We start from the raw sequence: 12846 nt of genomic DNA, 5'->3' as shown, positions 1-12846 counted from the left end.
TTTCAATCTTCTAGGTGCAAAAGTAAGCCCCCCCCCCAAATTAATAATAATAGACCTAGCAATAAATATTTTTTAAAGTTATGACGTCATCACCTTCTACGTCTCAATGCAGAAAAGCGTGAAATAGTACTATCACAGATATAACGTTACTTAATCCGCGATAAATACGTTATATAATTTAGGTTGTTATGATAATTACCATTATATCACTTATCTGCTTTATTTACCTCAGTAATATCGTGGTTATTGAATACCTGAGTACCATATCCACAAAACCTGACGTGGGAAACAGAGGTTAAAGTTATCTTACGAGAACACATAGATGACACAGATGTTATCCTTAGCTATCTCGTTTATTATAAGATTTTTATTTACACAGATGTGGGTTTGACTCTTACAAAGCTATTCTAAACCCGATAAACTTAACGGAATCAATCATTGAGTCACCCACTTGCAAATGTGTTGTTTGCATTGTCTCAATGTTATTCAATTCTGACATCTATTGAAATTATTCGACAATAATGCAGTTATTGGATAAACTCTATTAGTACATTGCGAGTAGATCGACAGTAAATAGCATTACATGATAAAATTTGTTTTGAATATTCTCTTAACATCTATCGCTTTGTCATTTGTCTTAATCCTAGTATATCTTAACTTAAGGTTTCGAGGACAAGGAAGATCGCATTTGCCTGACCATACTCATGTGTCAAATTAAGAAAAACCATAAAATGTACAACTTACATGTTCTGGATTCCCAATACAGTAGTCCGCCAAGTATTGTCCAAAACGAGACAAAGTCAACGAGACGAGACTTCTCGCGATATCGGATACGAGCCAAGACCGACCGAGACTCGATCCTCACTACGACCGAGAGAAGACCAGATCCCCTGGTCTAAAAAACCAAGAGTTTTTATATTCGCCTCATCTGTTATTTTCACTCTCAAGTCCTTCCGGATCAGTCTATTCTAGACTATGAAATAATAGTTTCTATGACGTATGCGTGACTTTCACACTTTCACTGAAGAAAATTGTTTTTGCTTATATAAGTGTTTTCATTTCCTGGTGTCCTTCGTACATGTTTTTAGAAATACCATTTATATCTTATTTACACATTTTTGGTATCTCTACGGCGACACTGTTTTAATGATGAAATGTCTGATCTCTTAAATTAAAAAAATTCGATCAAAGTTGATATTTTCGTGATATTCCCCCACTTAAAAAAATATACTGAGCAATCCTGTAATGGATGCCCAAATCGTGGAATTCGATCACAGTTCGATGGTCACCCTGTATAAGGTTTTTGGCGAGGCACTGGAAAAAACTCTTGTACGTCGTGAAACTCGTGAATCACACTTCCTAGACACTAGATGCAAACGTCACTTTCATACCTAGAATATGTAGATCGGTGACATAGGGAGGAAAAATAACATTAACTAGCCAATGGTACCAAGAATGGCTAATGAGGCATGAGGTTGTAATATCGGTGTAAAAAGTAACGTAACTACGTTGAGTACATTCGCGAATACACCTAAAGAACATGTCCAATAGGGACAAACATCCTACAATTAAGTGTTTTGAGGGAATCCAGAAAAGTAAAGTGTTAAGAGTTGTATATTAATGACATTTTAAGTAATGTTGAAAGGATTGTCTTACTCGTATGGCAGGCAATGGATCGTTGAAACCTGGTTACATTACAATCGTAATACACATATGAACAATAGAAAATATACACATATATATATATATATATATATATATATATATATATATATATATATATATATATATATATATATACAGATATAACAAATGTAAAGCAATTAACCTAAGTACGCATATACATAAATATCAGGGGAATGTTGTATATTCCTCTGGTTTTTCCTTTATTGCACAAACCTTAGCCTTTCATAAAATAATGTGCATCCAAGATGCACCTGTAATTCCCTTTCAGTGCAATCTGCCGAGGAAATGAAATGTTAGTGTAGGCAGAAAAGGAAAAGGGGAATGAAGAGTTAGGAGGCATAAGTGAATGTGGTTAGGAAATGGGAGATAGCATAAGGTTTTTTGTAGTTTTTAATTTTTTTTTTTTTTTGGCATATAAGAATGATAGAAAATATCACCACCAAATAATCATATGGAGTATAAAGTATTTACAATGGTGTGGATGCGAAAAATCTTGGACTGAGCAAGGAGTCCACTGGAGGAGATAAAGGTCGGGATGGAGTAGTACGGGATTGAAGTACAGGATCGTGTAGCGAAGGTGTTGATGGTGATTGACCTTCCAAACGTGTTAACAGATGTTGGTTGTCCATGTTATTGTGAGCAGAAGGAGAACGAGAATGCGTGAATTGGGATGTGATATTCGATTTGTAAAATCGGGAGCGCTGCTTGGATCTACCATAACGACACCAACATAAAAGAAATAGAATCGATAATACACATCCAACAGTACCCACAGCACTAATAATTGTAACCACATCTTTCGTTTCTATTGGGTTTTGGGCCTTGACGGTTTGAAGTGCAAAAATGCCAAAAACATAGACACGCCACATGATCTGAAAGAGAGAAGAGGAACTCATCTTACAGGCAGTCGAAATTAACGAAATGCAAATTGAATTTCAGTATTTTTTTTTTTTTTTTTTTTTTGTATTGCATTCATAGATTCTCTCCCTAAGATTTTCCTGTAATCGTTTTGAGGAAAAGAGCGTGGTTAATTATAGCAGGGAAGAATGCATTGACCTGATTGAGGTCAAGCTGTGGAATGTCCGTGCAGGGTTGCTACCTCGCTGAGCCAGCATGCACTGATGCATGCCATTGCGTATGCATGGTAGGCTGCGTGAGCACAACCGTACAAGGGTAGGAAACCCTTGGAGGAAATTTGTCTAAGCCACCAAACGCGTGGATGGGGTTATTCCATTTGATATAGTTGTAGAGTGATGGAGGCTGGATCCGTGTAGCGTGGGGTTTTGTTGGCTGCATGGTAAGTACCAAGGTGTTTTTATTTATTTTTTTTTTATAATGTACGCGGCGGGATTTGGAGTCATTACACATATATTCATTCGGGTTATTATTTTTTCTAGATGTTTATATATAAGAGAGTGTGTTTCATGAGAAACGTGGGAACAAATGCATTCATTGGGGTAAAAGGCACGTAAGTTCATTGCCAAAGGAATGAGCTTACATGGTGCTGTATGAGACTTTCTCATGTTGTTTTTGTGTTTGTGTGGTTGTACTGTTTGGCAAGAAAGAAGAAATGGGTGGGTGTGGGAAAGGGGCTACATACAACCTATGTTGTATCTTTCCTAGGGATGTCTTTTTTTTTTTTTTTAACCTTGAAACTCTGCCTATGTAGAGTGCTTCTATAAATCTTTCTCCTTCTTCCAGTAAGAAATGCATTTGTTGCCTAAAATTAGTTATAAATAACACTGAAATAAGCCGACTATTATATATATATCTTGTTATTGTCCGAAAGAGTGGAGTGGATACATATTTTGTGGGGGGGGGGCGCATGTTATACACATAAATAATTTCTTATGTAACCGTAAAGTAATTTATGCGATTACGTATTGTTCGCCGAGAACTGATCTAAATGTTGTGTCAAGAATTTTGATAGTTTATGTATAGGTACTTACGCATATTAATTATATCAAATAAGATAGATGGAATAGCTTATATGAAGTGTACTGTGACCATTTAGGGGCCAATGTGGTGGTTATTTCCTCCACAAGTTCAGGGGGGCAAAGCCCTTAAATCTCAGGGGAACCAATGTAAGAGGTGTACTGGTACTATTCCGGGGGGAACCAAATCCCGAAAAATGGCAGGGGGACCAAAGCCCGTAAGTTATAGGGTAAAAATGTAAGTGGTGCACTTGTACCATTTCGGGGGGAAACAAATCCCTTAAAATCCCGGGGGACACCGGTCTCCCTTTCATTTTCTATTGTTGGAATACAGTCAAACCTCTAACAATACAAAGAACTGTTTTTATACACAGTTGTGGTATCAGAAAATGCATCATGGAGTAACACGAAGCGTGGTCCACTTCTGTAGTACCATAATAAGCTTACGGAAGCCTGTGGGTAGGGACTTAAGTTTTGCACACAATCATAATAAAATAAAATATGAAAGTTTGGATAGTCAATTTCTAGCATGTATAAATGCATCATATATATGTACGTATGACGAATTGTCTCTGAGGGGAAGAAAGGGTAGGGTAGCATACGGTTATTAGAAAAGCGTGTAGGATTACTCGTATAGCATGCTGCATATGCACTAACACATACAGGCAGTGGGTATAAGAACCTACGTATGCAAATCGCACTAAATAACAAGTTAGTTCATTACATGCTAACGAAGTTGAGTCATTACACATGTGTTAGAGAACCAATATGGCTGCCACGCGGATGCACGCTAAATGTGGGCCTAACAGTTATTACATATAAGTGTGGTTATGTGCATGTAATGCCTGGAGGGAGTCATCTGCTCCGTTTGCGAATGCGAAGAACCTACATGGGAGGGAAGGGAGGGGAAGTCTACCAATGTAGAAAATGAATGTTACTGAGTCGTGACAAGTGCATGTAAGGTTTTTTTTTTTTTTTTGTGGGAGTTCGCGAAGCGCGTTGTGTCCCGCCAATCAAAATACAAGGTAGTACTTGCTGTATGTACTGGGCATGTAACGTAACACGCATAGCGACGTGAGTAAGAGGCGGGGGGGCCTAGGCCCGTGTCACAGTGTAAACAACAGGGAGTTGCCTCCAGCAGTTGTCGTTTGTGTACAACTCACGTGGTACAGTGACTGATACGCATTGACACTTGTTGCTATCAGAATTGTAACCGGAATTACGTTATACGGCACTAAATAGTGGCGTAGGTAGAGGGGGTAGACATGGGTTGGTGGGGTTTGCGGAATAGCAGGATGCTAAGGTAGGGTAGGATATATGCGAAAACAAGAGACAAAGTCGGGCGTTTGAGCATATATGTGTATGTATATGTTGCATTTATGCATGAAAAACTACACGAAAGCTCTGTTACCATCAATGGAATTACAGATATTGTCTATACTTTGTTTGAAATTCGGGACTCGGATTTTCATCCGGTACATACAATTTCAAGCGTGATTTTGCTATCGGTACCTGTTTCCCATCTTGTATGATTAGATATGAATTACCATCTAGACGGCTGTGAATTTCAAAGGGGCCATCAAATAGTTGTTGAATACTCCTGCAATCACCGGGTTTGGCATATAGGCGTTGCACCACGACTTTAGATCCAGGAAGAAACTCTGTCGGTTGCTTCTTAGAATGCAATTTTTCGCGTTGCCGTTCAAATATTTGATTCCTTCGGTATAACACGTAGTCCCGCGTTTCCCGTGCAAGAGTTAGCCTCTCGTGATTGCTTAGTTCTTGGTCGGGTGCATTAAGCACACGATCAATAATGAACGCAGGTTCGATACCAAACAGGATCGAGAAGGGACTGACGCGAAGTTCCGTGAGGGGTGTCTTATTTACACTAGCAGTGGCGGTCTGTAGAAAGTCCGGCCATCGTGCGTGTTGTTCCTTGGTAAGGAAACGCAATGCATTCTGGATGGCTCCGATTCGATTCTCAGCGTGCCCCAAAGTTTGATGATGGTGGGGGAGGGCGTAACGAACTTCTACCCCCATACTTGCTAAGAATTGCCGCGTCTTCGTGGACGTGTGGGATGTTTGTTTGTCCATAAAAAGGAGAGATGGGCAGGAGTAGGGCGTCACTATATGGTCCATAAAGAAACTAATGAAAGCTTCTGACGTTGGGGATCTTACAGGTGCAGTAATAACAAACCCACTGGCATGGTCTGTCGCCAAATAGAAGTATTGGTATTGATCTGGTTCGGAAGCGATCAACTTCCCGGCCAAGTCAATGGAAAAGCACTTGAAAATGGTCTCGTGCGGTAACTGTTGCACTGTTTCGACAGATGGTTTGTACGATCTTTTAAACAGAGAACATTCATGACACCTAGCTAATGTTTGATGCAGCCACTGCTTCATCTGCGGGAAGTAATACTTCGATTTCAATAGCAGATGTAATTTCGTAAAGCCAGGGTGGGTTAATGAATGTGTATGTAGTTCATCAAAGATCGAATCCCGTAATCTGTTAGGGACACAAAGTACAAGTCTGTCGTTAGGAATGGCCTTAATTTTCCTATATAATAGCCCATTCGAAATCGTGAATTGCTTTTCCCATTGTTTGTAATGGCGCTGGGAGGTGTCTTCCGTTTGTAATGCCCGTATAATTTTCCCGAGAAATGAGTCCTGGCGCTGTAATTCGCCTAAATCTACTCTTTTATCGAGGGCCAGCATTTGATACTCATGTGGGGCCTCTTCCGCTTCCGCTATTGTTTCCGGTGTAACCGGAAGTGGGTTCCTAGACAATATGTCTGCCAATCCGTTCTTACTTCCTGTCAAGTGTTTTATGTTGAAAGAAAATGTGCCAAAGAAATCTCGCCACCTCAGTAATTTGGGGCTAAGGTGGTTTGAGGTTTTCATGGCTGTGACCGCTAGTGAGTCCGTGTAGATGGTGAATTCTTGGCCAATTAAATACTTATAGAATTTACGTAACCCGAAGTAGACCGCGTACAGTTCAAGCTCATATATCGGCGGGGGCGTCTTCCGTGGCGGATGACGGGATAATGCAAACTGTACTGGGTGCCAGTCAGCATCAGTGGCGCGTTTCTGAAGTAAACAGGCGCCAACGCCAATTAAACTCGAGTCGACCACCAGAGCGTGCTCTGTATCTTGGGTTGAGTATATCTGAAGGAGGGGTGGGTTAGTGAGAGCATGGCGCATTTGTTGGAATGCACTCTCGCATTCATCTGTCCACACCAATTTCTTTGGCGATCCCTTTAGAGCTTGATAAAGTGGTGCTAGGTTCAGTGATATATTGGCAAAGAAATTTCGAAAGAAGTTCACCGAGGCTAACCAAGACCGTAATTGTTTCACAGTTTGGGGCTTGGGGATGTTCAAAATAGCCTCAATTTTAGCGGGGTCTGGTTGAATATGACCTGCACTAATTATGAAACCGAGACACTTTAGCGTTGTCACACCAAACATTGACTTTTTAAGATTGAACAGAACTGAGTAACGTTGTGCAGTTGCAAGTACTTTGTCTAGACTTACCAGCAGTTCCTCAAACGTACTCGCCCCTAAATATAGGTCATCCACATACATGGTGAGGTGGTTGGGATCCACATTTGAAAAATGTCACGTAAAATGCGCTGGAGCATAATCGTGCTGTTAACATGCCCCATGGGCATGGCCGTTAGTTGGTACATGGAATGCTTTAAATTTAAGGACGGGAGGGAAAATGCTGTAAAAGGGCGGTCCTCAGGGTCTAATGGGACCTGAAAAAAAGACTGGGACAAGTCGAACGAGCAGAAGTACTTAGCGTCTGCTAAGTTCTCAATGACGTCCGCCATATTGGCCGGGGAATCCCTTATAGGATGGCAGGCTAAGTTCAGTCGGCGTAAGTCCAAACAGACCCGGAGATCGTCCGAGTTAGGTTTTGGAACCACTAGAATGTTGTTCCGGGTGGCTGAATTACTTAATTCAATGATACCCATCTCCAATAATTTCAATATTTGTTGCTTTGCCCTCGGGCGCAACCGGTGAGGTATGGTAAACATCGGGGATCGAAAGGAGTCCCTAGACTTTAAGTCAAGAGTTGCTTCATAAGCATCTATATGAGAAAAGTCAGTATCAGACCATTTGAAAACACTAGCATATTTTGTTAGCACATCCCTTAATTTTTGCTGTTGTTCATTACTTAACTCCTTGTTAATTTTGAATTGTTGAGGATCGATTAGGTGACCAATTTTAGCCAGCCGTTCTTTCGTTTTCTTAGTCGCATGCTCATCAGTAGGTGTATACAACTTACGTACTGTGTTTACCTGTAACGACTCAGGAATGTCTGGTAGAACAGACGCAATAGCCAAAGGCGTTCCCTTGTGAAAGCGTTTGGGCTTAGAAGCCAGATTTACAACAGGAACCGCTATGTTGTCTGAACTAGCTACTGTGTGAGCAATAAAGCAACGTTTTAAGTTACTGTTAATTGGTGTGTGTATATGAACAGCACTAAAATTGATACCTAACGGTATGTCAAGTGGAATGAAAACAACAGAACGTGGAGGGACAGTTGTGGTTTGTTTACAAACCAACGTAAAGTGTTGATTTGTCTGTACTTTCGAAGCAACAGCAGGAGGCAATTGACTAGAGCCTAAGGGTGTTTTTTGTTCTGAATCCGGGCGACAGCCAAAGTGACGTAATGTGAGTGTATTATTCTGATATTCAATTACAGCTTGATGAGTTTTCAAAAAGTTGTTAGCCAAAATGATAGGAAATTTAGGAATTGGAATAAGCCTAAATAAAACCGTAAATGATTTTCCTGCCAAATTAATTTTGATGTATGCTGCATACTTAAGCGATAATGGTTTCTCGCTTACACCATACAAGTTCGTTTCCATCTTAAATACATTCACATTGCGTGGTAAGGCTGTCCACGGCAAGAGAGAGCTTTCCGCTCCTGTATCGACCAGGAAACGGCGTTTTATGTTCCCTATCGAGCCCTGAACATAAAATAACTGGCCTTCGGACTGTAGTGGTAGAGTGAGAATGGTGGGAGATGGATTACCATGATTGGTTTCAGACGGTTGGGGTGGGATTGAAGTAGGTGGCTCAGGAGCTGAAGGCTCCTGAGGCAGTTCTAGTTTTTTGGATCGGAGACAGGTTCGAACTGTGTAGGTGGCTGGGCCATCGGGGGAGGGGGAGTGGGTGGGAAAGCGTAAGGAGTAGGTGGGGGGTATCCGTAATACGGATACGGCGGGGCATACGGAGGGTATGCCGGGGGAAATTGTCCATAGTAGGCGTTGTAATTTGTATTGCCCTTAGGGAAAGTACCATTTTGCTTCTTTTTCTTCTTCTTCGGATTATTAGAGTTCTTCGGCTGGGCCGAGTTCGATTCCTTATTCTTGTTCCCTTGTTTAGCTTTAGCCGGAGGAGGCTTATCGTGCCGATGATTACATTGAGCACAGTTGCTACATGCGTCCTGGCTTCTGCGGTAATCCTGATGGTGGGAGGGCGCAGGAGAAGTAGCGCGGGGGGTGGGGGGTCGAGATGAAGTTTCTGCAAAATGTACATGAGCCTTATGGGAGTTAAACTGGAGCTGTAACTTATCCAGCTTATCCATTATTTCGGCGTATGGATCTGCTTGCCTAACCTGGGGAGTAGAATATACGGTGGGGTTGGCAGTAGCTTGCGACGCCACTGCGGGAATCTGAGGGTCACATGACACGACCCGCTGTTGTTCCACGATGCGCTGATGTAATAACAAGTCAGCTTTCTGTCTGGTAAAAGCTTCCTGAACCAATGCCTCAAAATTTGCGAACACCTTTTGAGAAAAGTAATGCATGTGTTGGGGAAGCATAGCAATTACAGCGTCTGCCAAGAAATCCTTGAAAGGAAGGGTGGGGTTGTACTTATCCGCTAAGAACTTCTTCTCAAAGAGGTAGTGTGTTAGTGGTTCACCTGGGCTTTGAACACGCGACCTATAGGCATTAAGTGCTGTTAGTGGTATCTGAGACGACCCAAACTGCTCCTCAAAAGCTGCTTTCAAACCCGCCCAATCTTTACGACGTAAAGACTCTTCCTGCGTCTTGTACCAGTACAAAGGGGGTCCACTTAAACATGTGGGAAAGATAGCTTTAATCCGATCGGGTGTCCACGCGTTGATCTCGGCCAAACGTTCAAAATTTGCCAAAAATCTGTCAACACTTTCAGACGGTCCATCGGAAAATACATCTAAGGAGACTGGAGGGAGGATCATAGAAACCGGTGTTGCACTATTAGACCTACTTTGCGATCGAGTAGTAGCCATGGTTAACTAGTAAAATTAGCAAAATAAAGGATGCAAATTGCACTGACAGCGAACCACAAGTTTAAATCACCAACATAACACATAAAAATAAGCACAAGGTTTATGCATTACACATAATTATGTTCAGGCAGTACAATCATAAGTCCTCATGATTCATTTCGGGGAGCTATATCACAGATATAACGTTACTTAATCCGCGATAAATACGTTATATAATTTAGGTTGTTATGATAATTACCATTATATCACTTATCTGCTTTATTTACCTCAGTAATATCGTGGTTATTGAATACCTGAGTACCATATCCACAAAACCTGACGTGGGAAACAGAGGTTAAAGTTATCTTACGAGAACACATAGATGACACAGATGTTATCCTTAGCTATCTCGTTTATTATAAGATTTTTATTTACACAGATGTGGGTTTGACTCTTACAAAGCTATTCTAAACCCGATAAACTTAACGGAATCAATCATTGAGTCACCCACTTGCAAATGTGTTGTTTGCATTGTCTCAATGTTATTCAATTCTGACATCTATTGAAATTATTCGACAATAATGCAGTTATTGGATAAACTCTATTAGTACATTGCGAGTAGATCGACAGTAAATAGCATTACATGATAAAATTTGTTTTGAATATTCTCTTAACATCTATCGCTTTGTCATTTGTCTTAATCCTAGTATATCTTAACTTAAGGTTTCGAGGACAAGGAAGATCGCATTTGCCTGACCATACTCATGTGTCAAATTAAGAAAAACCATAAAATGTACAACTTACATGTTCTGGATTCCCAATACAGTAGTCCGCCAAGTATTGTCCAAAACGAGACAAAGTCAACGAGACGAGACTTCTCGCGATATCGGATACGAGCCAAGACCGACCGAGACTCGATCCTCACTACGACCGAGAGAAGACCAGATCCCCTGGTCTAAAAAACCAAGAGTTTTTATATTCGCCTCATCTGTTATTTTCACTCTCAAGTCCTTCCGGATCAGTCTATTCTAGACTATGAAATAATAGTTTCTATGACGTATGCGTGACTTTCACACTTTCACTGAAGAAAATTGTTTTTGCTTATATAAGTGTTTTCATTTCCTGGTGTCCTTCGTACATGTTTTTAGAAATACCATTTATATCTTATTTACACATTTTTGGTATCTCTACGGCGACACTGTTTTAATGATGAAATGTCTGATCTCTTAAATTAAAAAAATTCGATCAAAGTTGATATTTTCGTGATAGTACATAACGTGTTCTACAATGCCTCTATACTTGGAAAAACAAAAAATCGAAGTAAAAACCTTTATTGTTTCTTTTTTAATCGAATAATGAAGACACTACTTTAATACCTAAAAATAGGTACTAGAACTCCAAAGCAATATTCATTGGGTAAACTAATAGAATGAAAAAAAAATCTCAGATCTTCAGAGTAAAAACAAGTAAAGTGTAATTGTGATATTATTGTTTAAAAGCATAAGTCTTCCGTCAAAGAGAAAAAAGTTGATATTTATCGTATTGGCCAATCAGTTGCAATTGGATGCTCTGTAATATACAGTTCTATTGTCCACTTCTGCCGTTTATGAAAGACAGTAGTGCCAGAAAACTAACTGTAAGTGTTGATGATGACTCATTGACTATTACGCACTGCCAACATTTATTTTATTCCATTCCCCAACCTCCTCCTCCGCTCCTTTATTCTTCCTGTTATCTCTATCCTCCCTCCCATCATAAACGCATGCTCTTACGTCACATATCGGATGGTTAGAAATGACAGGAACAGACAATTAATTGTCTTTGTTTTTGTTTTAATCTGTTAACTTATTTTGATAAAACTAGTGCTGTACACTGAATTCCTTGAGATTTATTTTGACATTCTTTTTCTTTTCGCACTTACTCTTTACGCACTCTTTTCGCACTTTCTACAGACCTGGAAAGTTAGGGAAAACACATATGGTATGAGAAAGTCAGGCAAGCGTATAAATAGTCTGAAAATTTAACAAATCTTAAGAATATAGCGGTCTGGTATAAAGCAGGGGAGGATCCAGGGGGAGGCAATCGCCCCCCCCCCTAGAAGAGGGAACTTTCTTATTTTATGTTTATAAATAAAACCCATTCCAGAGTTTGGAGCACTTAAAAGTAGTTCCAAGTAACAGTATTATAACCAAGCGCCCCCACCTCCAGAAGTCCGTCCTAGATCCGCCCCTATAAAGTGTACGAAGAATTGAAAAACACGAGAAAAACTGAAAAAGAACGGCGAAGCGTGGAATATGTACGACACTGGATTCCAGAACATGTGTAATTGTCACCGTTAAACAACGGCCATTGTCGCCAATACAAGAAGGAAAGAAAGGCCACAAACCTGAATAATTGCCAAAAATGTTGCTATCGCTAATGAAATGTGCATAAGTACGGTAGTCCACAGAGATCATTGTGCTTGTGCAAATGTGTGATGTTATCAAACTGGTCCTTCTGTACACGTTCTGCAGTTCGAATCATTGTGAAGAAAAATTACTCTTTTAGGCCTGAAAGCCACATTATTTGTGTAGCGAATGTATTTGGACAACGAAGACAGCTAGTGATGGAACAGGTCATAGGTCACTTACGTCATTAATTACGAACACACTAATGGGCCTTACAAGATTGTAATGTTGGTAACGTACATTCGTTACGCAAGTCGATAATTCTTGAATGAAAATGAATTTTTGAACTCTATTTTCTTGTAATAGAAATCTAGAGCAATTAACTCGACCGAGTTTATTAATGGATTTAATCTGTTAACATCTTACGGTGGCTTTAACATCGAGTGCCCATATCCAGGGGCGATTTAGGGAAGACAGGAGGGGGCAATTGCCCTCCCAAAGGGTTTGAAGAATACATATAGAATACTTTAATCGATGTCTACTAATATACTAGTACAAAACGTGAAAGTCTAATGTC

General features: G+C 40.3%; 2 protein-coding genes across 4 annotated transcripts in view; one reads left to right on the top strand and one right to left on the bottom strand.

Moving 5' to 3' along the window:
• Positions 1-12846, top strand: part of LOC145683665 (uncharacterized) — a 135669-nt gene that overhangs the window by 48872 nt on the left and 73951 nt on the right. Inside the window, exon 1 of one of the 3 annotated variants that reach the window (XR_014131160.1) lies at positions 2555-2983. The exons of the other annotated variants lie outside the window; for them this stretch is intronic. The gene's annotated coding sequence lies outside the window, so the exon portion shown is untranslated. Of the gene's footprint in view, positions 1-2554; positions 2984-12846 lie in introns of those variants that run through there. 3 annotated transcript variants of the gene reach the window in all.
• The window catches only part of LOC145683666 (uncharacterized), a 57009-nt gene that overhangs the window by 19782 nt on the left and 24381 nt on the right, over positions 1-12846 (bottom strand). The window lies entirely within an intron of this gene.

Source organism: Thermobia domestica, chromosome 4 (assembly GCF_964235325.1).
Source record: "Thermobia domestica chromosome 4, izTheDome1.hap1.1, whole genome shotgun sequence".
Classification (NCBI taxonomy): domain Eukaryota; kingdom Metazoa; phylum Arthropoda; class Insecta; order Zygentoma; family Lepismatidae; genus Thermobia; species Thermobia domestica.
The sequence above is the reverse complement of the archived record's forward strand: the minus strand, read 5'-3'. Positions and strand labels throughout refer to the sequence as shown.